The sequence below is a fragment of the Phascolarctos cinereus genome, unplaced genomic scaffold, assembly GCF_003287225.1.
Source record: "Phascolarctos cinereus isolate Bilbo 61053 unplaced genomic scaffold, phaCin_HiC Scaffold_4;HRSCAF=312, whole genome shotgun sequence".
Taxonomy (NCBI): domain Eukaryota; kingdom Metazoa; phylum Chordata; class Mammalia; order Diprotodontia; family Phascolarctidae; genus Phascolarctos; species Phascolarctos cinereus.
In genome coordinates, this window is record NW_027555847.1 from 296,859,291 (window position 1) to 296,885,798 (window position 26,508).

Genomic DNA, 26,508 nt, shown 5'->3' on the forward strand with positions numbered 1-26,508 from the left:
TGGAGGCGAGATCATACTTAGAACAACATTGGGGGACAAGGCTGTGTAGAAAATGATTTCACATACAATTGCCACGTGACCTCCAGAGAAAGGGGATCTCAGATGCCATTATACTGCAATAAAATATAGAGTCAACCTCACCACAAGGGGGCAAAATAAGCTATTACAATTAGTCAAGTAAGGGTTTTATGGGTCAAATCATGAAGGATTTTTCTTATGCAGTGCACCAATGAATAAGGTGAGGGTTCTCCTAGGCCGTAGCTATAGAGTCTAGAGCGAGGGAAATACGTATAAGTTCTTTGTAGGTTAGATAATCAGTATCAGGACTCCTATCTTAGAAACAAGGGACAACATAGATAGGGGAAACATCTGACTCAGGTCTTCTAGACCCAGAGCTGCTATTGGGGCAATATTATAGAAGAGCTGGCAATTACATTTACAGACTTGCTAAACTAAGTTCATTGAATAGAAACTGAGAACTAAGGAAAAATTCAAAACACAAAATTGCATCAGCTGGTCCTCAGGCATCAGAGTGCATTAGAAAGTACAATGGATAGAACTGGATTAGGAGTAAAAGGTCTCTAGTCTTGACTTTGTTAACATGGACAAGTCATCTCTCAGGGACTCAGTTTCCTATTAATAAAATGATAGTTTATTAGATGATTTCTAGTGTCAAACACACGCACGTGCACACACTCATGCACACTTTCATGCATTCATTTATTCATTCATTCAACGAAATATTTATGGAGTGCTTTGTGCACAATCTGGTGGTCTGTCTCTCTGCCACAAGTCTTACCCCACTACAATACATCTCGGAAAGTGATCTTCCTAACCACATCACCAACTTAAATTGTAGTGGCTCCCAATCACCAACCCTTTATTTGGTGTCCAAAGAATTATACAGCCTTCCCTCCTCACCCCCCATCACACACACACACACACACACACACACACACACAAACAAACACACAGCTCTTTCCATTCTTCTTACACCTTATAGTTCCCCATATACTTTGGTATCCAGCGACTTTGGCCTCATTGCTGCTCCTCACAGATTATACAACTCTTCTTGACTGGAAATATTTGCTGATTGTGCCTGGAATGCTCTCCGTCCTCATCTCCATTTTCTGACTTCCTTCAAGTCTAGTTAAAAATCCTTCCTTTTATAGGAAGATTTTTCTTGTTTTCCTCTCTTAATCCTAGTACCTTTTTAAAAAAATTTCCAATTAGCCTTGTGTAAACCTTGTTTGTACATACTAGTTTGCATGTTGTTTCCCATTAGAGTTTGAGATCCTTGAGAGTAGAAACTGTCTTTCATATCTTTGTATCTTTAGCACTTAGCCAAGTACCTGACACATAGTGTATGCTTAATAAATGATTATTGCCTAACTGATAGACAGAATGTATGTGAATGCTTGTTCTCCTATTGATAATTCTCTCTTATTTCACTCAGGAGAAAATGAAGCTCCTAGTTTTCCATTTTTTAGTTCCTCTGTCTTTTATTTGAAAAGACAAGTATATGCATATGTATATGTATGTATGTGTATGTATATGCATGGGTCTGTCCATGAGTGATAGAATGCTGCTGGAATGACAGAAATAACCAAATCCAGTTTCAGTTAAGACTAGAAAATCTGGAGACCAGGAGAAGGATTAGGACGACCTTTTTGGGTCCCTTCCAATGACTCATAGTATGAAAAGCAAATTGAATTTGGTGTACTAATTAGGCCTTCAGTTAATATTTGACCATATCCAAATCTAAGACTTTCAGTACCAATGTCAGCACCGGCTCTAGGGAGGGCAGGACTGGAACCTTGCCACATAATAAAATTGGGATTGATTTACTGGCTTATAAAATAAAATATAATATTATGCACATTTCATCTGTAGCACTTTCATCAGTGAACCTAAAAGCACTTTTAATTATAGCTATTCTAACAATACGCTAATGAGGCAGGCAAGAATTATTAGACTTCCTTTGAGAATTTCAGAAGTGATAGGAAGAGAAGACATTTTTTTCTCCAATAAACAAAAGTTCCACATTTTTTTGCCTGCTCCAAAGGTTCATATGTGTAATTGCAAAAATGAAAATAAATTAATAGAACCATTACTTACTTCCTTTTATTCTTCCAAAATGGCTTTCCATAACTAGAATGATATATCCAATGATGTAGTAAGTGTAATCATAATTTTAAAAAAATAAGAATAAGAATTTGGGCATTGTTACAAATTGTCCTTATAAAGATGCTACTACAGGGATGAAGAAGTTCTAAGGGCTAGTAAAGGCCATATTTGCACAAATTACATAAAATGTTTAATTCAGGCAATAATTTGGCAAATTCATGTGAATAAGAGAGAGTTTTCCTTCAAAAATCTGCATTTGACAAGTAAAAGAATCATTTAATCTATATGGAACTTTCCAATAGCTCAGAGATTCCTAAGCTTTTTTGTTTCATGGACCCTTTTGGCAGACTGGTGAAGCCTATGGACCTCTTCTCAGAATAATTTTTCTGAATCTATAAAATAAAATACACAGGACTACAAAAGAAACCAATTATATTGAAAATTAAGTATCAAAATGCTAAAAAAAAAAGGTTCAAAGACATCATTAAAGATCTCTGCCCTAGAATTTTGGTTTCAGATAATTCACTTTTAAAACTACCTCTGTTATCAGAATATTTTAAGCGTTATCTCTGTACTTATATTTGTTATTACTCTGAATTAGTTAGAATTTTTTTTTAATGATTTGGGCATACCAACACAAAAACTGATAAATCCAAAATTTCCTAATTGGATTAAAATAGGAATATGAATCATTATAATTGTGTTTACCACAATGCAAATGGTATCTGTTGAATGAAGTCAACTATGCTTTATTCACCGTCAAAGACTTTTTTTTTCCCTAGAGTTGGAAGTGACCTCAGAGGCTATCTAATCCTATCCTTTTATTTTTCTGCTGAAAAAACAGAGGCCCATAATGGATAAGTGACTTGCCCAAGGTCATGCTGATACTAAGAACAGTAAGCATCGAAAGATATTTGAAACCAGATTCTGTCTCCATAGCAAATGCTTTTTCTATACCATACTGCTTCCTGCTAAAGCAGTGTTTGAGGAATATCTCTTCTGCCACATATGTATAAACATCTGCGGGAACTTTGATGAAGAGTTTGTGAGAATATTGATTGATGTTTCATTGTATCACTGGCAGAAGCAGGATCTAAAACAAACGATGAAGGAAAAAAATATACAGTGCCAATATGCTAACAGGTTTCTAAGAATATGTCTGATTGGAGGAAGGTGACTTACTAAAATAAATTTTAATTTTAAAAATTAGACTGAAGGCAGGTATTACAATCATGCAAAATTTAAGTTTGAATGAACCTACATGGTCATCTAGTCTAACTCATACCTGAAAAAGTTGTTGTTTGTCCTTCAAAGAAGACTATAACATCAGGGAGGCAGGACCATGGCATGCAAGTGAATTGGATTTAAGTGAGGGAGGGCTGTGCAAAATCCCCAACCTCACTTTCTCCTCTGGACCCATCTGGCAAGATATAGATCAAAATGACTGGAGATGGCCCTAGATGCAGTGGGAAACATTGGCCTTTTTTAAGCTAAGGTCTTTAACAGAACTCAGTTTGACTGAGGCAATGCCCATTCAGTGATTAAGGCTAGGTAAGAAATCAGGCAGAGAATGGCCTCTTTACCTAGTCAAAAAAAAAAAAGATCAATCTGGGAACACAATAAATAGGAGTTGCCCCACAGGGGACCCACCTGGAACTGACCAATTGGGTAACTTTCTTTTCTTTTCTTTCTTTCTTTTTTTTTCTTTCTTTCTTTCTCTCTCTCTCTCTCTCTCTCTCTCTCTCTCTCTCTCTCTCTCTCTCTCCCTCTCTCCCCCCGTGTCTCTGTGTCTCTGTCTCTGTCTCTCTGTCTTTCTCTCCCTCTCTCTCTCCCTTCTCTCCGTCCACATAGGGTATCATATCCCCTACCTGAGGGTGCTGTGCCCAAAGGAATGACAATTTTGATTGGTGAAACCTTTTTTTTTTCCTTAAGGACCTTAAACCCAAATCACTCAGGCTGTCATTGACTGGCCAATGGGTCCCAGGCCAAACCCTACTTGGTCATTGGTTTGGGTTGAGCCCTGATTGGCTTAAAGTGAATGTAAATAGCAATTGTTTCTGTTTTATCCAGAAACCTGAAAAAAATATCTCCTCTATAGCACCCCTTATATGCAGTCATACAGAGGTGATGGACTGCAAGTGCAGAAAAAGATAATAATGTTTCTGTCATGATCAATGTGTTTATTTCTTTTCTTTGTCTATATAGTTGTTACATATGAAGGCTTGCTTTTGGTAAAGAGAATTAGTAGGTAGTGATAGAAATCTTTAAAAAAGAGTATCAATGATACTTTTTAATGTATAAATATAAATGCAGAAAAGAACACAAAGTAGACAAATTTTCTTAGTACCTCATTAAACTTAATATATAACAAAAAAAGCCATGTGACAGAAATCTAGTTGATTATATAATCCCTTTTTCTTGTTCTTATTTGTATATCAAAAAGTTTGTTGAAAACTGTTCAATTCTGAATTTTAAAAAAGGAACATTTAAAAGAAGAAAATAGCAAGCATCGTCCTTCTTTTGCCCTAAGCCCTCTAGTGAGGAGAATCTCACCACTTCCTAAACCAACTCATTCCAAGTCTGTAAACCTCCAATTGGGAGGAAGGTTTTCTTTACCTTACTCCTTTTTTTTTTTTTGGCTAGGCAATGGGGTTAAGTGACTTGCCCAGGGTCACACAGCTAGTGTTATGTGTCTGAGACCAGATTTGAACTCAGGTCCTCCTGAATCCAGGGCCAGTGCTCTATCCACTGCACCACCTAGCTTCCCCTTCTTTACATTACTTCTAAATTTTTCTTTTTGCAACTGGCATACATACTTTCTGTTGAGTTTTTGAGGCTAAACAGAACAAATCTAATTGCTTTTAAAATCTAACAACCCTTCAAAATTTGAAGGTAGCTATTATATTCTCCCATAAGTCTTCTCTACTCTAGGCTAAACATCCTTTTTTTTTCCCCCAGTGTATCTTCATATAATATTAATGCATTATCCTGGTAACTCTCCTCTGGACATTCTACAGCTTATTCAAATGCTTCCTAAATTTCATGTTCCCCTCCCCCTTGGTAAAATTCCACAAGAAATTGGACATTTGGACATTTTTTGGCACTACCTAGTTTCTCAAAAGAGACACACCTTCTCTGAGCCTGAGTTTCCTTAATCAAGCAATCAAGAATCATTTATTAAGCACTTACTTAGCAAAGTGCTAAGTGTGAGGAATGGAAAAAAAAAGTGAAGCCTGTCCCTGCCCTTTGCCCATAAGGACCTTACAATCTATGGGGAGATAATATGAAAATAAATATATACAAAGCAAGCTACATACAGATAAATAAGAAATAATTAACAGAAAGAAGGCATTAGAGGAGTTGGGGAAGACTTCCTATAGAAGATAGGATTTTAGTAAGAAATTAAAGTAAGGCAGGGAGGTCAGTAGTCAAAGAAGAGAAGGGAGAGCATTCCAGGCATGGGGAACTACTAGAGAAAATTATCGAAGACAAGAGATGGAGCATTTTATCATTGAACAGCCAGGAGGCCAATGTCACATGATCAAAGATCATGTCAAGGAGTAAGGTACAAGAAGCCTGACGAGGTAGAGCTAGGTTGTGATGGTCTTTGAATGTAAATTTGGATCTAAATAGAACATTTTGCATTTGATATGGGAGGCTATCTGGAACCACCGGAGTTTATTGAGCAGGGGAATGGCATGGTTAGATCTGTACTTTAGGAAAATCACTTTAGTGGCTGAATAGAGAATGGATTGGAATGGGGAGAGACTTGATGCAGGCATATCCACCAGGCAACTATAGCAATACTCCAGATGTGAGGTGATGAGGTCCTCTACAGTAATAGGAAAGAGAAGAGGTAGAGAGGGTTTGGAGTGGCCAAGTTGCACAGTGGATAGAACATCGGGCTTGAAGTCAGGAACTCATCTTCCTGATGGCAAATCTGGCCTCAGACACTTAGTAGCTGTTTGACCCTGGGCAAATCACTTAACTCTGTTTGCTTCAGTTCCTCATCTGTGAAATGAGCTAGAGAAGGAAATGGCAAACCATTCTAGTCTCTTCAGCAAAGAAACCCCAAATGCAGTCACAAAGAGTCACACATGACTGCAAACAACTGAACAGCAGAGAGGATTTAGGGAGAAAGATAATGAGTTTCATTTTGGACACTTCAAGTTTAAGATGTCTAATTGAAAATCCAACTCGAGATGTCTGAAAAGCAGTTGGAAATGGGAGATTGGAGGTCAGCAGAGAGTTTAGATCAGGATAGATAGATCTGAGAATCATCAGCATAGAGATGATGAATAAATCCATGGGAGCTGATGAGATCATGAAAAGTTGTTTAGAAGGAGAAGCCCAGGACTGAATCTTGAGGGATACCTACATTTAGAGGATGTAATCTGGAAGAAGACCCAGCAAATGATACAGAGAAGAAGCAGTCAGATAGGCAAATGATACAGAGAAGAAGCAGTCAGATAGGTAAGATGAGAATCAGGAGAGAGTGACATACTGAGAACCTGGAGAGAAGAAAGTGTTAAGGAGGAGAGAATGATCAACAGTGTCAAAGTCTGCAGAGAAGTCAAAGAGAATATGGGTTGAGAAAAGGCTACCTCCAAAATGAAAGGTTTATATTAATGTCAGCTTTGGTTTTAGTGGTAAGTACCTGACATTCTGACGTCCCAGGATGGCCTGAGGAAAGTGGAAATGCTCTTCCTGTCACATAGTAGGTGTTTAATAAATATTTGTTGACTTACCAATTTTCCCATCCTACCCTACTAGAGGAGCACAGCCAAAAGTGCCCCACAGTTCTATCTTTCCATCATTATCTTCCCATTCACAGACCATAACCCTCTTACCCACCTTCTTTGCCAATGTTGCATCTTCTAAATTAAACACCCTATAATGTAGTTTATGTTGACCTTTTGGATTGTAGGTCCTTTTTAACATTTGCTCATTTATCTTCAGTTTCAGTATTTGTTAACAATTTTATTCTCTTGTCCATTCGAAGATAATTCTACTTGTAAACAGTAAAGGAAAAAGAGATGTTTAGCCTTCATTGCATTTTTCATCTTTATTCCAAATAAGGTACACAATCATTTGATAACCTGTTTTTTCCTTCTTTTTGCACTCATAGCAAAAAAAAAAAGAATTATTTTTGCTCTCAGCACTCATCACCAGCCTTTGTTCATAGTGAGAGGTGGCATACCTGATAATTCCTTACAGGATCATGCTACTTTTTTACATTGATCTTTATATACATGCGTCTGTCTAATATAGACAACTTAAAAAACAGGGCTATTAATTAATTTCTTAGGAAAACTCACTAATTGCTTTAGGTATTCTCTGTTTTCATGCTCTCTGGAACTCTTTCTTCTTTGTCTTCAGAATTTCTTCCTTGAGAGTTTGCAATAGCTCACAGACCCATTTTCCTGAATAAAATTATAGTATTAGACCCCTGGATCTCACCTATCCTTTCCCTCAACCCTTCAAAATCTTCTCAGACTCTGTACTGCTTTCCACTCCTCAATTAATGCTTTTCTTCCTTTCAATCCTATAATTTCTATTTCAGTAATTACTTGATCCTTGTCAGGTTGCCTAGGTCACTTTCTCCATCTCTTGAGGGATGAAATGACTCATGAGTACAACACCTCTGTTCTTCCCATCATGTTCACTCAAATAGCATCCACTATACCTTAATCTCTTGATTCCTGTATTCCCTCACAAGCATACATCTTTTTTAACAGTTTTTTTTGGGGGATGGAGAGAGAGGGTGGGGAAAAGAGACCCTTCTCAACAAATGTATCTCCCTTCCCTGCCAGGTATTTGCCCCAAAAATAGTTAAGACAAACTAGCTACTGGAATGATTGAGATTGATAGCACATGTCACTTTCCATTTTTGCAGTTAACAGGAAGGGTGTGCACTTTAACTTGAATAATATAGTACCAACATTGCCTTTTACCTTTGCCTTCAGTTTTGTTGTTATTAGTGTTGGTTTTATTTACAATGTTATAGTCATTGTGTATATTGTTCATTTGGCTCTGCTTTCTTCCCTCTGCATCACTTCTTACAAGGCTATCCATTTTTCTCTGAGTTCTTCATATTCATCATTCCTTAGGGTGAATTAATATTCCATTGCATTCATAAACTACAGTTTGTTCAACCATTCCCCAAACAAGGGACACATATTTTATTTCCAGCTTTGTGCATTGACAAATAATTTTGCTCTGAATATTTTTATACATATGGGTCTTTTCTTTTGTCATTAACCTTTCTGGGGTATAATCATTTTAGAGGGATCTCTGCATCAAAGAATATTTATAAACAATTTAGTAACATTTCTTACACAATTCAAAATTTTCCCAAATAGTTGACTAATTTTTAGCTTCTATGGCAATAAATTACTGTAACTAGTTTCCCACAGCCTCTCTAATATTGAATTTTCTCATCTTTTATCATCTTTGCCAATTTTATGGGTATGAGGAGATAGACTTAATTTGAATTTCTCTGCTGATTGGACTTAGAGCTTTTTCAGATAGCTGTTCATTGTTTCTATTTCTTCTTTTAAAAATGATCTTTTCAATTCAATTTAACAAATACTTTTTAAGCACTAGTAACTTTGTGCAAGACACAGCTCTTGGCACTAAGATGTAATGACAAAAAACAGAAACATTCCCAGTTGCATGGAGATTGGATATTAACTGGGGGAAAGCAACATGTATATAGCTAAGTTATTATACAATATATGTAATACAGTTTCAACAACAGAAGCACTGAACATAGGTGATATCAGAAAAAGCTTTTCTTTTGGGGTGATGAACTTTTCTTTTGGGGTGAGGAACTGATCCTAAAGGAAAAACCAAGAGTATTTCAGACATGGGGGTCATGCTGTAAAAAAGTCACAGAGGTGGGAGATGAAATATTGTGTTCAAGGAATAGCAAGTATGTCAGTTTGGATGGAATACAAAGTATGTGGGAAGTAATGTGAAGTCAGTCAGGAAAGACAGGTTGGAGTATCATTTTAAAAGATACAGGAATTTGTATTTTATCAGAGAGGCAAAAGAGAAAAACTGAAGCCTTTTGAGGCAGGAGTAACTTGGTCAGGCTCAAGCTTTAAGGAAGATTGCATCTGTGTAAAGGAAGAATGGAAAAATGAGAGAATGAATGCAGGGAAGTCAATTAGGAAGCTAGAGTACCAGCCCAAGTGAGAGATGATACAGGCCTGTATTAGATTAATGCCTGTGTGAGTGGGAAAAGGGGACAGGCAACATAGAAGTAAAAACAATAATACTTGTCATATCTGCCAGGTAAGTGAATATGGGGTGAGAGACCAGGATGGAAGATGAACAGTTTTGAATACCACAAAACTTGATAACCTAGGTGATTAGAATCATGGTTGTACCTTTCACAGAAATATGGAAATTATGAGGGACATGGTTAAAGAAAATGATAATGACTTAAGGTTTAAAATCATTAGTCATGTGGTAACAAAGGACTAGACCTCAGGAAATAAGTGAGGACTATATAGAATTGGAAGTTATCTAGGTATCACTTCCTTGAACATTTTTCCATTGGGGAATAACTCGATCTTATTGTATCAATTCTTTCAGTTTCTGATTTCCAAAGTGGACCTATTCAAAGTCAGTCAATAAACATTTGTATTAATTGCTGTGCCAAGTGCTGGTGATAAAAAACTAAAATAAAAGGTAAAAGACAATCCCTGCTTTTGAGCAGTAATCTATAGGGGATACAACATAAAAATAGCTATGTAAAAATAAGTCATATACAGAATAAATTGGAAATAATAGAAGGTGAGATTTTAGCTGGAACTTGAAGCCAGAGAAGCCAGGAGGTAGATATTCTAGGCATGGGGTATAGCCAGTGAAAATGCCTAGAGTCAAAAGATTAAATGTCTTCTTAAAAGAACAGTAAGGAAGTTAGTGTCATGGAATATAAGAATAAGTAGGGGAAAGCAAGGTCTAAGACGGTGGCAAGTGAGTGGCAGGTTATGAAAGTCTTTTAAAGCCAAGCAAGGAACTTTATACTTCATAGAGGTGATTGGGAAAGACTGGAGTTTACTGAATAAGGGAATGACATGGTCTAACTGGTGCATTAGGAAGATTACTTTGACAACCGAGTGGACGTTGAACTGGAGTGGGGAGAAACTTATGGCTGAGAGACTAACCAACATGCTATTACAATAGTCCACGTGTGAAGGGATGAGGCCTTGCACTAGAGTGGTGGTAGTGTCAGAGAAGAAGGGGTATATTCATAAGATTTATAAAAATGAGTAAGACTTGGAAAAAGATTAGATGTGGGAAGTGAAAGACAACATACAGTTAAGGATCACACTCAGGATGTGAGCCTGGGTAACTGGGAAGATGTTCATAATTTTGACAACAATAGGGAAGGAAAGAAGAATTGAATTTTGGACATGTTCAGTTTAATATGTCTACAAGACATCAAATTTGAGATGTTTAATAGACAGTTGAAGAGGTAAGACTGGAGGTTAGGAGAAAGGTTAGGACTAGATAAATAAATCTGAGAATTATCAACCCAGAAATGATCATTGAGTCCATGAGAGCTGATAACATTACCAAGAGAAATATAATAGAGAGAGAAGAGAAGGGGATCCAGGACAGAATCATATGGGATAACCATGGTTAGCAGGCAAGACCTGGATGAAGATCTTCAGCAAAGGAGATACAATAGGGAAGAATGACCAAAGTTGAGTTGTGTCTCTCTAGAGAGAAGAGACTAGAGAGAAAAGAAGAATGGGATTGGCAAACTAGAGCTGGAGAGCCAACTCTACAAATTCACTGCCTATTTTTTTGGTAAGGCTTACCAGCTAAGAATTGTTTTAACATTCTTAATACAATAAAACTTAATTTTAAATTATAAAAAAAAACACATTTATAGCTCAAGTAAGTTAGGGAGAGAAAAAAAAGAGAGTCATATTAGGTCAGCAGACTGCAGTTTTCCAAACTCCAAAGAGAAGAGGTGATTGGTAGTGTAAGGCTATAGAGAAGGGAAGAAGACAAGCATTTATTAAGCACTTTCTATGTGCCAGGCTCTGTGCTTCACAAATATTATCTCATTCAAAATAACAGAGGTTCAAAAAGATGAAGATTGAGAAAGAGCCATTACATCTAGCAATTAAATGATCATTAGTAACTTAGGAGAGAACAATTTAGGTTGGATGGTGAGATCTGAAACCATACTGTAGAGCTACAGAAAGGGAAAAAAAGAGAGAAAAGAAACTAAAGGAATGTCTGGGTTCCTGTATGCTGTTTCATTTGGTTGTTTGGTTTTTCCTTAGTCCATTCTCTCTTTCCCCCCAAAAAACAGTGAAATCCTCTCTGGGTTGGCATGAAATTAATTTGAGGCAGAACCAAAGCTAAACTAAGGAAGCAAAGTGATATTGTTTAATATCACTAGTATTGAACCCCCCTGGCCTAATTCCCTGACCTTACTTCCTATATTTAAGTGGTCAACAAGTCTTCCAGGGGCTGAGTTGTCCTAAACCTTGGGTTTTTTGTTTTATTTTTAATTAATTGGCTGCCATACCTCTCTGCTGAACAAGTATACCATGTGTTTGCTGACTGAGTTTCTAAAGTCTCTTGGTGTTTTTGTTGTGACTGTAATCAGATCTTCTGTTTGGCTTCTAAAAACTGTTACAACCTGGGTACTTCCTGCCTTTCCAGTCTTTACACAATTCATTCCTCCTGTGTACTCTAAAAGCCAATGATACTGGCTTTCTTGCTATTCTTTACACATGACACTCAGTCCCCTGAGTCTGCATTTTTTTTTACCTGCTTGTGCCTCATGGCTGGAATAGTCTCTCTCCTCACCCCCTCACCTCCATTTCCTGGTTTCCCTGAATTCCATCAAGACACTGTCCAAATATCACTTTCCATATAAGGTTTTCCCCCTATTCTTACTGTCTCCTTTCTGAGATTACATTCCCTTTATCCTATAAATATCCTTGTTTTACACAGTGGTTTGTATGTTGCAACCCTCCCCCCACCATTAGAATATGAGGGCAGAGATTATGTTTTTGCCTTTTATTTTTTATTTCATGGAGCTTAGCACAGTACCTGGCACACAGGTACTTTAATATATGCTTGTTGACTTGATTTGTTTACTTGATGAATATATATTGCTAAAACTTCCTTAAGAAATAGTAATAGTTTTTTTTTCTATTAATCTGTGCTCTCTTATGTCATTTCAATTTTTTAGGATCAGCAGCTTGACTAAGTAGGTCAGCTTGGAGTTACCTCAATGAAATGTCATATCTTCTCTTTTTAATTCTTCCCTTTAACTTGGTTTTTATTTTGATCTTTGCATTAACAAGTCAGTGCTCTGGCTGTACACAGACAGTTGATTAAGAAATGACTCACATTGGAAATCAGATTTTTTTGTTGTTTGAATATAATCAATTGCATTTTTGTTATGTTATTTGGTATTTGCCACTTTCAATGCCTCTTGACTGTCATCTTGAAAAATATTTTAATAATATATAGGCATAAGTTTTCTGCATAATCTACATGCCTTTGGCATCTCTCATTTCTTACTCCTAAACTATGTTTTCCAATATAAATTGTCATTGTTTTCTCCTATGCCGTTTTTTAAATTCAAGTCATGAGCAGATGTTGATTTGCTTTGGAGAGTCTTATCAACTTCCTTGCAGAATTTCTTTCCCTTCTCATACCATACAACAATATTAACAAATCAGTTGCAATCAGTTTCAAGGCAGCCTCTTTCCAAACTCATCACATGAGACTGCTACCATTGAAGAGATAAAAAAACAAATTCATTAGTGTATAGAAGTATCTTAGGCACTCTAACAAAGAATTAAATAATAAATGATTGATTGATTGATTGACAGGTAGGTAGTAGACAGATATCAAGCACTTACTATATACCAAGCATGTGCCTGGTGGTGTGAGGGGTCCTTTTACATTAAATGACACTACCCTTATCTTTTCATCTGCTCCCTGTTCAAGTCTCACATTGTCACTTTCTACCACCTCTTTCTATATGATTTGTTGATACTTTCCAGCCTTGTTATCCTCTTGCAACTACTTCCTCTCATCACTTTCTTGATGTAGGTGTTCATTCAGGTGGCAGAATACAATAAGTAGAACCTATTCCAGATCTTTTTCTGCCATGCCCAAACTCAACTTTTCAGCATAGATTGTTGCACTAACCAGATCATTTCCTGGGATGTGATAGCTTCCTCTAGTTTAGACTGTTCATTTGGGTTTGGTCTTGACTATGGGTGTCCAAACAGCCCACTTATATTTGCAAAGGTCTCTAGCATAAGCAGACAGCTTCTATCATCAAATGATTATTTAATATCACTGTATACTTTCCTAGTTAATAGCCAATAATTATAGCTAACATTTCTATAGTGCTTTAAGATTTGTAAAATGTTGTATACATATTTTGTCATCTGATCCTCACAATAACCCTGTGGCAGACATTAATGTAATGGAATAAATTTTGAAAGACTTCAGAAGAGTGGAAAATCATTTTTTGAAAGGACCAATGGAGAAATATACTTCCCTTCTCTTACAATGTCTATTTGACATTTCAAACTGGATGTCCTTTAGCTACCTTAAATGGAACATGTCTAAAACAGAATTCAGTATCTTCATTCAAACTTCCCCTTTTCCTAACTTTCCAGTTACAGCTGAGAACACCATTATCCTCCCAGGCTCCCAGGTTCCCAAACTATGTGTCATTCCTGAGCCCTCATTCTCTCTTGGCCTCTGCCTCAAATCTGTTGTCAAAAACTTATTAATTTTATTTTCATAACATCTCCTGCATATGCCCTTTCTTTCCTCATGACACTACCACAAGCCTGCAGGCCCTGATTACCTCATACCTGGACTCTTTCAATGGCCTACTCGTTGTTCTCCTTGGCTTTAGTCTCTCCCTACTCCAGTATATCATCTACTCAGATGTCATATTGGTCTTCCTAAAGGTCAAGTCTAACCATGCCAAACTTCTGTTCAGTAAATTTCAGAGTCTCCAGGCTGAAATGTAAAACCCTCTATTTAGCATTCAAAGCCATTCATAACCTGGCCACCATCCTACCCTTCCAATAGTCTTACACATTACTTCTCCCCACTTAATCTTTACCCAGTGACGCTTGATTTCCTTGCTGTTCCTCATATAAGATACTCTCCCTCCCAAGTCTAGGCATTTTCATTGCCTGTCTCCCATGCCTGGAAACCTCTCCCTCCTTATCTCTGCTTCTTGGCTTATGTGACTTCCTTCAAGTCTTGGCTAAAATCCCACCTTCTACAGTAAGCTTTTCCCAGTCTCCTGTAATGTTAGCCACTTCCCTCTGTTGATTATCTCCAATTTATTCTGTGTGTATCTTCTTTGTACATATTGTTTCATCTTGTTTCTCCCATTCATGTGTGAGCTCTTTGAGGTCAGGGACTATCTTTTGCTTTTTGTTATATCTCTAGCATGCATCACAATACCTGGCACATAGTAGGCACTTAAAAATGCTTATTGACTGGTTCTCTGCAGAGGGATACTGCAACAACATTAAGATGTTGAATGAGACATAGGTTATCAGACATGGACAATGTTTTAATTTGTTTTACTTAGTTGTAACTTTTTTTTAAGAGCATCAATAATAATTAATGAGGCCGACCCTCAGAAAGAAACACAGTCTATTCAAGGGGGCATACTCAAAGTCTCTTCACTGTTATAGAAACTGGATCCACTCACACATCTTCTGAGAATCCAGAGTTAACACTACATCACAGTGAGGCATTGGAATAGGAGACTGTGGAGGGTTAATTATATTAGGACGTAGTTTTAATTTATTCAATTCTTTAAACTGTTTTTTTTTCTTTTTAGGTTTTCCTTGTGATCTCTTGGCATTTCCCTTTTTTTTTTTGGTTTAGCTCTATTACTGTGGTGAATTACTTGCTGTTTTGAAGTGATGAAAGGAAATTAAGCTTAGGACTGATCACTCACTCATGCACCTTTCCAGAAGCTCAAGTATATCTGGGAATGTCAATGCCACCATGCTCCTCCACCCTGATCTTTAAAAGGAATCTTCCTTTTGAATAAGGAATATCTACCCAAAGCCATAATCTAGTCATGTTTTCCATCCTACTAAGTCTCTATGAGGTTAAATTTATTCTTTTATGTTGATTTCTATTTTAATTCATTACCCACACTTTATGCATTTTTGTACAAGCACCTGGTTATGTTGTTGTTTGTTTTGTTTTGTTATTGTTTGTTTATTTTGCTGAATTTCTGCAGGATCTTGTCCAGGAAAACAGTGTCCATTTGTCCTTGCTCTATCTTTTGAAGGGTGGAATTATCATTAAGACAAGTAAAAAATTCATTAATGTCTCTTTTTTGGTAAAAAAAAAAGAGAGAGAGCATTCCACCAGATATTCAGATACTTGAAGTCTCTCTTTAAAATGCCATGCCTCTTCTGGGTGCTTCCAGAACTCTTTATTTAATTTTTCATTCTCTTCAGGTGGTCGAAGGTATACTGCTACTACAGTGTAGCATGTGTTTCTTTTTTTTATTGATCATTATCCAAATGCTCTACCATGTTTCAGCCCTCTGACTCCTATGATGAGGAAGTGCTGAAGAGGGAATCATTCAGCACAAACAATCATCTCTTCCTCCTCTAATCATTTTTAGATCATCTCTCTCTGTCCCTGTCTTTCTCTGTCTTTCCATGTCTTTGTCTCTGATTCTCTCTGTCTGTCTCTCTGTCTCTCTGTTTCTGTCTGTCTCTGACTCTCATTTTTGTGGCTTCATATTGAAGCACAAGAAATTGCTTTCCTCTGAGACAGTTCATCTCTACCCAGCCTGCTCCTGCCTCACCCACCTGGATAAATCTAATGTATTACTCAGTAAATGGTTCATTCTTCCTTTACATAATCTCCTCCTAGGCTAGCAACATTTTAAGAAACAAAACTAAATATCTGTTCTAAAGTTTTGTCTCTATCTTAGCATTGGTTCAAAAACCACCGAAGTTTCTTTATATTCAGAAGTAAATTTATTGGGACCCCAGTATTTGATTTTTTAAAAAAAAATCTTAGTTATTAGGATAAGGACTCCTTATTTGTCAAAAATGGACAAATGGAAAATTGGACAGAAATATGGAAGAAATTAGATTTAAACCAACATCTTATGCGTTATAACAAAATAAGCTGTAAATGGGTACATGATCCATTTACATATATATATATATATATATACATATATATATATATATATACACATACATATATCATAAACAATTAGAGAATCATGGAAAAGATTAGCTATCACATCTATAGTTAGATGAAAAAGTTCATGACCAATGAAGGAGTAGAGAGAATCATGTAACATAAAATGGATAATTTTGATTAAACAAAATTATAAAAGTCTTGCATAAACAAATCCAATAAAGCTAAGTTTAAAAGGAAATAATTAACTGGCAAAAACTGCAGCAAATTTCTCTGTTAGAGATCACATTTCCAAGATATATAAGGGACTGATTCAAATTTTAGGAACAAGAACCATTCCCCAATTGATAAATGATCTTAGGATAAAAACAGGCAGTTCTCAAGGAAAGAACATACTGGGCTATCAATAAACTTATGAAAAATAGTTCAAATCATTACTAATTAGAGAAATTCAAATTAGTGTAATTCTTAAATTTCATCTTACACCCATCAGATAGACAAGGATAATAAAAAAGGAAAATAATAAATATTGCAGGGGATATGGAAAACAATTGCATTGATGTACTGTTGGTCAACCTGTGAATGGATACAACCATTCTATACAGCAATTTAGTATTATACACAAAAGTGTATGCCATTATCACAGATTTACCACTACTAGACCTATACTCCCAACACACAAAGAAATAGACAAAAGTCCTATAGGAAGAAAAATATTTATGGTAGCTCTTTTTGTGGTGGCAAAAACTAGAAATTAAAGGGATGTCCATCAGTTAAGGAAAGGCTGAAGAGCTGAGTTTGGACATAGCAGTAGAGGAACTGAAATACATCATATTTACTATACTCTGGCACCTGAATGAGCGCTTACTTTAACAAAATATATAAACATTAGAAGGGTGGGTTCAAACTTATAGTACAATGGTAATAATGAAGCACAAGGTAGGATACATATGTAACAAAAGGTCCTGGTACTCAAAGGTCTTTCTCTCTTTGCAGTTTCCTCTCTCTGCTCACTTTGGATTTAGCTCTTCATGAGTAGGATGCTTAGCTTTGCCCATAGAGTCTGCTTCTCTCAAGAATCCATGGCCAGCACCTCTCTCCAACACAAGTGTATACTCTCTCTGATAGCATCTCCTAATGATTTCTAAATCAAAGTTTACCCTTGGTTTGTTCCTCTGATCTTGGATGGATAAATTATTTTCAGTAACTCTCATGAAATGACCAATCAGGGCAATGGGGAAAAGAAACTGAAGTCTTTTCCTCCTCTTCTTCTTTCTATCATCTTCTCCCATAGGAGTGATTCTTTGTCGGGTTTTTCCTTCACTTCTGTCTCTGTCTTCTGAACTAAATTCCTCATTGCTGGACTGATGAACTCCTCACTTGCCTTACTGCTTTTATACATGTGCTCAAGTGAAATGACTGATTCACCCAGCCAATCACAAGATTGTTTTTCTGTTATCATCGTCATCTATCTAATGTACAATATTCTATAATCTCTTCAAGTTGATTAAGGTCTTATTTATACATTTTTACAGCATTGCAGGAAAATTCCTTAATGCCTCCTTTATACTTTATGATTGCATTTTGAGTCTTCTGTGATTATAGTAACCTTCTCCTCATGCTGTAGCACAGAATATGGAGTCACTAACTGCCTGCCTTTACAGAAATCATCTTCACAGTGACAAGTTCATCATAATAGGTCTCCTTTTTCTATTAAGTAAGTTCAGTAAAGTTGCCCTTTTTCGAAGAGTTACATGGCAACAAAGATATAGTCCTAAGAAAATATGAAACTCTTGCTTCATTTTGTAGTAAGTTCATTACAGATTTAATATACCCCAATTTGGTAAGATAAAATTGATATTGGTATGACTTCCTATTAAAGTAACACTGGAAGTTCTCGTTTCTGTTTTTCATTTAGCTATTTAGTATAGTAAAATAATGTTGGACATCTTTATATTTGAGACCACTTAGTATCCTTGTTGGCCAACTCTTCATAGCACAAAGATATTCTGAGCATAACAGAAATTCTGACTCAACAGTGGTTATCTCAAATTAGCCCCATCTTCAGTAATATTACTGATGATAATATGGGATTAAGTAGGTCTGGTTTTGCAAAGTCCTTCTACCTGGTAAAGTAGCAATAAGTTGATTGACTGGAGGCACTTGGTATAGGAAGCCACATAGTTTCCCTCATTATTAGGCTGTAGTCCTGTGTCCATGAATAGCAGCCTGGAGATAGAAATGCAGCCTTACATTCAAAAATCATTTCTGCCTCTGACAGTGACTAGCTGTGTAACTCTAAGCAAGCCATCTAACCTTTCAGTGCTCCCAGGCAAGATTTTAAGACTTGAATTTTCAGAAAAGTCACTGACCTCCACTGGGAGAATTTTCTGTACACCTGGAGTTTCCTATACAAATTAGGTCAGAGGACCAAGCCTCTTTCCCTTAGTACTCAGTCCTTCAACAAAAATAGTTCTTAAAGGGTGTAGTTCCCTAGGTGTATGAAATTGGTTCAGGGGTACTTTGTTGATTATTCAAGGGGTGTACCATTTAGTAACTTTAGGGATACAGTTCCACTGTTTTCTAGAGTGGTTGTACAAGTTCATAGCTTCAAAAAGAATATATTAATGTGCTATCCTCCCCAAACCCCTAGAGAACTGGTCATTTTCATAATGTTACTTCTTTGCTAATCTGATGGTTTTAAGATGAAACTGAAAATTTTCATTTACATTTCTCTTACTAACAGTGATGTGAAGCCTTCTTTTATATGGTTAATGATAGTCTGATAGCTTGCATTATCACTTTCTATCTTTGAATATAGAAGCAAAACATCTATGTAACCCTTCATGGGACAAAGCAGAGTCAGTATAACAGAACCAAGCTACAGTTATTGTGAGACATTCATTTCCTTTGTCCTCTTGAATCACTGTGATGTTCTACATACAAGATGATGCTGCAATGTGTCATTTTTAGAAACATACAGAATTACAGAAATGAGGCAGATGGGAAAAGTTTATAAAATATGTGTTAATGTCCTGACTAGGCTGTTGATTACATTTGTGTAATTTAGTTCCCTGTACAACGGTATGGGAGGAAAGAATGGTTTCAGTGATTTCACAAATTCACTGTGTCATTCTTAAACATAGCAGAGCAGCAATGGACATTACTATGTTATATATTTGGGCTCCCAAAACTGTCAGAAGCATAGCAGTCTTCTATTTAATGCCTTCTGTGTGTATGTGTGTTTGTGTACATGCATAAAAGATTTGTCTATATAACAACTTTAAGATTTTGGAGATTGCCCCACAAACCACTGTCAGGTCTGATCAAGTTCCATAGGAAGGAATATATAGTTGTTTACCTAGTACTTACACTAACTGGTAGTTGTCTGGCTTTAATAGGGTTACATTTATGTCAAATAGAAAGTGGCCAAGATATAAAAGTACTTCAACAGTACTGGTCCAGTTAGAAGCTATTTGGTTTATTTAACCCATTATGGCTTTGAGAGTTGGACTATAAAGAAAGCTGAGGACTACAGAAATAATACTTTCAGATTGTGATGTTGGAGAAGACTTCTGAGAGTCCCTTGAATGGGAGGGAGATCAAATCAGTCAATACTTAAAGAAATTAATTCAGGGTATTTACTGGAAGGACAGATACTGAAGGTGAAACTTAAAAACTTTAGCCACATAATGAGAAGATAAGATTCTTTAGAAAAGACCCTGATGTATTATAAATAAAATAATTTTTTTAAAGATAAAAAAAAATCCCAATATTGAGAAAGGTTGCAGGGAAAAGGAAAAGGGGATGACAGAGAATGAGATAGATAAATAGCATCATGGAAACAATGAACACGAACTTGGACAGACTTTAAGAGATAGTGGAGGATGAGAGGGCCTGACATACTATGGTCCATGGGGTCATGGAGAGCCAGACATTGTTGTAAACAACATCAACAATGATAATAACAATAATGACAACAACAACAATTACAGGATAGAATTATAGGAACTTGATAGGAAGAAAATCCTAATAGGACTAGTATCACAGATTAAAAGTTGGAAAGGATCTTAGAAGCAATCTAGTTTATCCCTTCATTTCAAACATCAGGAACCTGAAGATTAGAGTGGTTAAATTATTTTCTGATAGTCACATAGATGATAAGCAATGACAGGAAAAGGGCTAAACAGAGGCATTCTGACATTAAATCACTTATACAACATGGTTTCTAGTAATTAGATGCTAGACTCTGACTTCAGGAAGCGGGCTCTTTTGACTAGGACACTTGGCTCTTGAAGGTAGTTAGATTTGCAGTGGTTTAAGGGACACTGAACTTCAGCGGTTTCTCATCAGAGAGCAGGGCTATATCACTGTCTTGGTTGGCATAATTAATGCTGAATCACAGCATCCCCCAAAAGCCATGCAAATGCACTATAGAAGGCAAACAAATTACAAAAGGGTTGATTGGGGGTGGGGAGAGTTGTCCCATATGGGATAGCTTCATTTCATATTTTGATGAAATTCTATTTCCAACAAGTCAAACTTAAAATTAAATTTTAAAGGTCGTACTTACCACTCTGAAACTCATTTGAATGAAAGTGTCTCTGAAGTATACCCCAAAAAATTTTCCTATTCAAATAAGCAATGTTCTAAGCTGTTGTGTACCTAGAAGAGTACACAAAATTTGTACTTACCATCAAAAGGTTAATTTTTTTTTGAGGGAGATAAATGCATGAATCAATTTGGTTTTAAATAATTATAAAATACAACAGGTGTTTAAAATCAAGTGCTAATATGTTTGATGTGTTTTCTGGAAGAGGAACAATAAAAATTGACATTAAAAAAGACATAGGGGTTCATGGTAAGATTAAGATGAAGTATTGTTAGGACTTTGAAGTATTGTTAGGATCTAAACAGGCAGAGAGAATGGGGTGGGAGGAGAAAGGAAGAATTACAGGCATAAATCACATAATCAAATAGAAGAATCTCAAAATGATCATGCAAATAACAACAAGAATTTAGGACTAGTAAGAAATGAAAATGTCAGTGTTGTGAAGAAAGAGGGGGTGATAAGTTTAGGATGGTAAAGATGAGTTTTATTATGAAAGGCCTTGAATTCTAGTATAAGAATTTTGGTTTTGATACTAAAGGCCATCTTTCTCCTCTGCTTCTACTTCCTCCTCCACTTAATCATCATCAATATCATCACCATCATAACCATGAATAATTATGTATATATATATATATATATATGTGTGTGTGTATGTGTGTATATATGTATATATACATGCATATATATATGAATATATGCGTATATATGTATATGTACACATATATATGTATGCATACACATATGTATATATACATATATTACATATTTGTAACATGAATCATGATAGATAGCGTACAGTAAACACTTCTCTGGAGGAACCATTTTTCTAGTTCTTTAAGAAATTTGCCATGACAATTTTGCTAGTTTTAACTGTGATGTGAAAAAAAGAGATCTTCCAAAATGGACTCTCTTTCTTTTAATATGAAAGCATGATAAGGGTGTCTTATATCACAAAATAGGCATTTTATTAGAGTTCATTTCATTTTATCTGTAGTCTAATTAATAATAAAAACAACCTTAAATAAAAGGCACTCTATTATCAATCCTTATATTATCCCCACTAATTTGTTATTTGGTAACTGGAGTGAAGGGAAGGGAGGAAGTAGAAGAAAAGTGATAATTAGATTTAAGAAAAAAAAACAATTAACCAAAAAGAAAAAAAATGACTCTGTCTTCTAATTGTTAGTGTCCTCCCTCAATAACCACCTTTTATTTAACTATTTAAAAATTTGTTTTATTATTTTGTTTGTAATTACAAATATACATGTTTTCTCTCCCAGTGGAATATAAGCTCTTAAAGAGCCAGAAATAGTTCATTATTTGTACTTGTATACTCAGTGTCTTAACACAGTTTCTGGAACATAGTAGATATTTAATAAATAAGTCAACGTTCATTGTTGGAATCTTCACATTCTTTCACTGCACATATCTAATCAATTGCCCAATCTACCACCACGTTATCTGTGATAGCATGATGGTAATTTTGAGTGAGGTAGAGAGTAATCACTCACTTTTAGAATTGTGGTACGTAGAAATATAGGCATAGCTTACACAAAATTTGGAGCTTTGGAAAGGTTCCAATCAAATTTCAAAAGTTTCAGAGATGGATAGGTAGGATACCTATCAAAATTTAGAGACGTAACCGTCCAGGGGTCATTTAATATTCTCAAGATATAAAGGACAATAATTTCAGTAAAGAGAAAAATGAGTGTGATGGGGAGAGGGTTATCTGAAGAACTTAAGGTGAATGGACAGGTGTAGCACCTTTTTTGTAAAGGGACTGACAGAAAGTGTGGGTGGACCTTCATGACTTTGAGACTGAGTCATGAGCCTAGTTTTAAAATAGTCTGGTACCAAATCTCTTTACTAGCCAGTATATTGACCAGTTTAGTCTCAGAATCAGAGTCGCTATAATGTCAGCCTTATCTATAACCCAACAAGACCCTGAAGGAGAAATCCACTCTCAATAATACTGTAGACCAAACCACTGTCCATGCTGCTGGGACGTACAAAACAGACATGCACACCCTTACATATGTATTTGTGATACTAGGAAATGACAAAAGGCTATTCCACTAGACATTGCAGTAAGTTTCCTGAGCAAGTGGTCTGGAAAAATTTGTTGAGGTTAATCACCCCCAACCACTTTCACTCAGAAGTGGCTAACAACAAGATAATCAGCGAGGAATAATATCCTTCTAGGCTTTATAGGCATTGCTGTCAGCTGATGATAAGTAGAGCTTTGACTCCACTGAAGTGGCCTTCTAGTCAGTGTGTTGCTATTTATCTGCATGCCTTGTGGATTTGGCTAATTTGTAATCACGGACGCTCCTGTATTTATTTAGTTAATATGTTTATCATCATTCTAGGAAATACAAAAGTATAAAGCATGACACAAACAAAAATGTACAATATGAGTAAAAAAAGATTGCACTTATATTTCCTTTAAAAATATGAAGGAATGGGACATCTAGGTGCCTCAGTGGATAGAGCACTGGCCCTGGAGTCAGGAGGACATGAGTTCAAATGTGGCCTCAGACACATAACACTTCCTAGCTGTGCAATTCTGGGCAAGTCTCTTAACCCCAATTGCCTCACCAAAAAACAAACAAAAAATATGAAGGAATCTGATAAACTAGAGAGTATTTGGCTTCAATTCAGGAGGGTGAATTCAAATCCTACCTTTTACACTGACTGTGTGACTCTGGGTAAGTCAATTAACCACTTTTAGATTTAGTTCCCTCATCTGCAAAATGGAAATATAATAGTACCTACATCACAGGGTTGTTGTACTTATCAAACTAGATATGCAAAGAACTATGTAAACCATGCAGCTATGTTAGCTATGGCTCAGGATGCCAGTGTTAACCCCCACAGCCATACAACACAAACTTGAGCTTTTGCTGGACAAGATGCTACGGAGATGTCCTGGGTACTTTAAGTGAATTCTGCTCCCTGGTAAATCGATGTGGGTTTCAGAATTGGGACTTTGGGGCAAAGAGGATATAAAGATGACTCTATATGCTGACATGGATCTCCTTAGATGACAAAAAGCCTATTTACTAACTGTTTTTCATCCATTTTCTACTGGCTTTCACCTTCTTTTTCACTCCTAGATTGCTTTTTATCCCCTTAGGACTGCTTTTACCTGAGACTTTTTGCATATATTTTTATTTAAGGAATTATTCATTTGAACCCCTGAGCTCTTAGTGATCCATTGCACCAGATGTGAAATGAAAACCAAGAAAAGAACTTATGGTAAATGATCTCACAACTACTCTAAATGTAACTTTTATTCAAATCAATCACCTATGGTAAATAGAAGTTATGCTTCTTCTAATAATTCCATCATAGCTGAACAGGTGAATAGAAAGCTTTTTCCAAAACAAAAATTTTATCATTCAACTCATCTTTTTTCTAAGTTAACTAATTTATAATATTTAGTTTTTCCCCTGCTACATAATGCTGTTTTTTATTCCTTTCTTATATAGTAGCTTTAAAGACTTTATGCTTCTATTAGAATTGATAAAATTCAATTTAAAAGTGTTCCATAAAAAATTTAGAAAGCTGATACTCTTTGTGAAGCATTACTGTACACTATCATTTACTGTTCTTTTTTAAAATAGTCCCCATAAGTACTAGTTTGATGACTCATTATGGAGCAAAGATGACCCTTGGATCTGGAAGGATATGCCAGCATAACTCAAGATCTACAGGATTTTACTGTGCTGGAAAAGCTCAAAGTTTGACTTTTCAAAACAAGCTTATTCAACAATAGGACCAGGGTAGCACATTACTGATCAGCTGGCCACCTGGCGCTGAAATGTTTATGGCCATAGAAACCCATAAAATAGAGGTTTCTTTTTTTATTCCCTGAGTCCCATATGGTCCCCTTCTGCTTCTGTAGTGATGGTGGGAAAACGGTCAGAAAACGGCTAGAGGGTGCTAAGAAACACACACATTTTAGATTCTCAACCAATATGATTGTCAACAAATTTGACTGTTGTTACTCTAAAAATGATATCACCATCCAATGACCAATGAGTGCACGTGTTGCTGGAGAAGCTGAATCAAACCAATCTTGATGTTCTGGATGGAAATGACCCCAGAAGAGAGAAGGAAGTTGCAATTAAGTAGAAGGATGGCTCATAGGAACTCCTTAGAGAGGTAAAAAAAAAAAGACAATGTCAGAGTATTTTTATACACCCTAAAGCTACAAGAACTGCTCATTCATAAGACATTTGTTTAACACATATTCAGTACTAAGTATTTGCAAAAAGACCGCCATGAAAAAATTGCATAATAGCATTTACATAGCACCTACCATGTGCCGGACATTTTTGATAATCTTTATACATATTATCTCATTGATCCACACAACAATTCTGGGAGGCATGTGCTATTATCCCCATTTTACAGTTAAGGAAACTTAGGAAAATAGGTTAAGTGACTTGCCAATGATCTCACAGCTAAGAAGTGTCTGAGGCTGGACTTGAACTCAAGTTTTCCTGACTCCAGGACCAGTACTATAACCACCATGCTACCTAGCTGCCTTACATAGCAAAAGCAATTACTGAGTACAAAGTGTTAGAGAAATTGTATAAAGAGGTTGATAATACTTTGCAAATTAAACTAGCATATATTCTGATACTTAGTAACTTGAATGCAAAAATCAGTGGGAAATTACAGTTTAAGAGAAAGAAAAAAGAAGTCAAAGACTTATAGATTATAGAGAAGCCTTATCCTTCTTTACCATAGTCACTTTCTTTTAAAAATTGTTAGGTGCTGCACAGGTTGGACAACACCATAAATAATAAAACTGAATATTAGTAGTTAGATAAGGTATGATGGGCAAGATGGCTATCTCTCAGTCAATTTGCTATTTGAGCATAGTTAGAACATCAATTAATCTTAGAACTAAAATTAGAATTTGAGACAAAAAAATAGAAAAATAGTCATGAGAAATATGGTGTACACTTAGGAAGATTTAACCTTGAATTATTTTAAAGAGATATTGAAATAAAAATGGAAATGTACAACAAAAATGATATCAACATTGACTATAATAATTTCATCTAGAAATTAAAGCCATGGAAATTAATTGCTAGAACAAGATGGCCAAAACACCCCAAAAGTGTGCTATTTAGGGGGAGAAATGGACTTGTTTGTTGAAATAAGAGTGATGGCTGCCAAAGGCAATATGAACTTATAAACTTATGAAGTATAAGTATGAACTTATTTATAAAATCTAACAAAGAAAGATAGTGGATGCTTATGAGTAGTTGTATCTCACAAATTAGAAAGAAGCAGGGGATGGTAAAAAAAATTGTATGATGAAAGCCTGGCAAAGGGTATAATAAGGCAAAATCAACCAAGGGTGTTCACAGATGAAAACAGAAAAAGGATTACACAGAGAAGTAAAATACAGAAGATTTGTAATATAAAAGATATGTAATATACATCAAAATCTTTTTGTTTCATTTTATTTTAAACAGCAAGCACAGTGAAACTATAACAGTTGTATTAGAATATCATAGTCACTGTGATGCCTGGAAAAG